The sequence below is a fragment of the Malus sylvestris genome, chromosome 10 (genome assembly GCF_916048215.2).
Source record: "Malus sylvestris chromosome 10, drMalSylv7.2, whole genome shotgun sequence".
NCBI classification, from domain to species: Eukaryota; Viridiplantae; Streptophyta; class Magnoliopsida; order Rosales; family Rosaceae; genus Malus; species Malus sylvestris.
The window spans coordinates 16998170-17000847 of record NC_062269.1 but is presented as its reverse complement, the minus strand read 5'-3'; the positions used below and the strand labels follow the sequence as shown (position 1 = coordinate 17000847).

General features: G+C 39.8%; 1 long non-coding RNA gene across 1 annotated transcript; it reads right to left on the bottom strand.

The window, feature by feature from the left end:
- Positions 1–232: 232 nt before the first annotated feature.
- On the bottom strand, positions 233–2678 carry LOC126585959 (uncharacterized). Its single transcript, XR_007610705.1, has 4 exons — positions 2370–2678; positions 2113–2234; positions 1293–1351; positions 233–430 (listed from the first exon to the last, which is right to left on the bottom strand). It is a non-coding gene; the product is annotated as an uncharacterized LOC126585959 (long non-coding RNA).

Genomic DNA, 2678 nt, shown 5'->3' with positions numbered 1-2678 from the left:
TTGAATTGTTTAAATTTTGGGTTCTAGTTGTAATTACAAGAAGTAGTGGACTTTTGTGTTTTTACAAAGTGACCCCAAAAGTTTATGTTTTTGCAATATAGCCCAAAGGTTGTGGTAATTGCATATTGGCCCAAATTAGGTAGAGAACAAAATTGTTTTGTCTCTTTAAATGAGAATTGGATTTTCATTTCATTTAGCTCCATTTAAATCAATTTTATGGATACAAAAACCAAATGAAAATTGACACACCCCATCTCGAAGGAGGGCATGCTGGCCGTCACATGAGAGTGACGTAACCATTTACACAGTTCGGAAGCTTTTAAAATACAATTATTAAAATGGAAACCCTCGAGGATGAGTCCTACTTTTGTGAATTCTGTCAGAATACCGTTGGATTCCTCGTGGCCACCAAAACTCTGCTATCAAGAACCTGGAGGGGCGAAAAACAAAATTGAGTGGGTCAGTAAAACAAATCTTTTCAAAAACATTTCGCCAAAAATAATTCTAACCCCTCACTGTAAAACCTGTATACTTTTCCCAGAAAATAATATAATAACATAATACTTTTCATAAATCTCGAATCATCAATTTTTCTTTAAAACTCGAAAGTATGCCATGTTTTAATTTCGAAAACAAAATAAATGATGCATCAATGTAACAGGTGAAAAGTTGAATTAACCGGAGACCCTGCAGTTGGTCCTGTACGGTTAATTCCATAGCTCAACATCCAATCCAACCGGAGTCACCTCGATGACCTGTACGACACTACACTGCAGATAAGTCGGAACTACCTGAAGTAGTCTGTACGACATGGATGGTGTAATAATACGCTCTAGTGCTTCTCTCATCAATCATCTGTGCACATAATCTAAGGTCACCCACTAGTCGGAATCACATCTAGTAATCTATACGACTAGCATGTCGGAACCCTCACTTGGTCTGTACGACATCCACCTACTTGGATCCAAGACGAGCGTGCGGTGTGGTGAATAATATAAGCACTAACACCATGATTGCAGGTTATGAGCTATCCACAATATACACATCAACAATGCACATGAATAATATAAAACTCACCTGATACTTACCTGTGCGTCCACAGCACCAATTCACATATATATATGCATCATATATCAATTCATGCTTTTCATATACTTCTATGCATGGCATTCCAAATCATACTTTTCATATAATTCTATCCATGGCATTTTAAATCATGCTTTCATTTAAATTCAATTTCTGGGAAAACTCAATAGTATATAGGTAATACGAAAACAAAACTGCCCACTCACCTGGAGTTCGCCCTACAACTCCCTAGCACAACACATCAAGGCGTCATGACGATCGCCGCCTAGAACAATAATCAAATCCAACCTCAGAAATCATCTCGATAGAATATAACTTATATAAAACACATCACTACGCAGTTCGATCCGAAAGATCTGCAACTCAGATTTTAAATCCATAACTTCCAGAGGCCCACAATATATCTCTAGGACAACATCCTGAAATTTCATTACCATCCAACGGTCGAATCTCCGTCAATTTCCAAAACTAAGTGACGGTTAACATTTTATTTCATGAACTTACAACTCCAATTCCGGAAGATCCGTAACTCGGATTCCCAATCCGTAAGTTCCAATAATCCTCAAATATTACGTATTACAACGTATCAAAGTTTGGTAACGATCCAACGGTCGGATCATCAATTCACATTTTCACCTAATGCGAAAACTATAAAACGTTAATCGAACACCTAACCAACAATCCTTAATAACTTTCTCATACGGTGCTCAATTTGGGTATATGAATATGCCACAGTGATCTACTCGACGTCACGGACGTTGACATATTTTTAAAATAATTTTTTGATGTGGCACGCGCCCCCACGCGCCAGGGCAAGCACGGGGACACGCGCCCCCACGCGCATCATCTTCCTCAGCCAGTCGCCGGACTGGTTTTTTCCCGGTGGCCGGTTTCCGGCCAAACTTCAAATGCCCTATTCTCCTTCGTTTTTCACCCATTTTCTTCGTATAATATATCAAATTGAAGCCCCAAACATGTAGAATCACAATACACTACTTTAAGGCTCTAAAAATCAAGAAATCTCACCGGAAAATTCCCAAGAAATTCGGCCAAAATGGAACCACGTGATCCCGACGTCCAAATCCTTCAAACGAAGTACTCCGAGCCTCCTTAGGACTTCCCTAAGCTCACTACAAGCTTAGAATTCCCTGAAACACGACATTTTACGTGCGCATGAACAGTAACTCAAAAATGGAGGTTCGGGTTCAGGGGTTTTTCGAAGGTTCTACGTCCTAAAACTAACACCAATCAACTCAGAACTTCAAGAGGGTGAAGATTCTTACCTTATTTGCTTCGATCCACGAAGTTTTGGGTGGTTTTGGTTGCCGTCCGTACGATGTGGGTGAGAGAGGGGAAGAATCGTGAGGGAGGAGAGAGAGAGTGATACGGGAAGAGGAAGAGAGAGAATAGGGAGTTTTAGGTGTGGGTGGTCCACTCAATCTCCACCATCCATTTCATCCTAACCATACAAAAATGAAAAACCCAAATTTTTTAATCCATATACAACTTTCCAAACTTTAGGAAAATATGCATAATCCATAATGTGTCACACACATACCTTAGCACCCACTAAGGGCAAACCCGTCAATTCA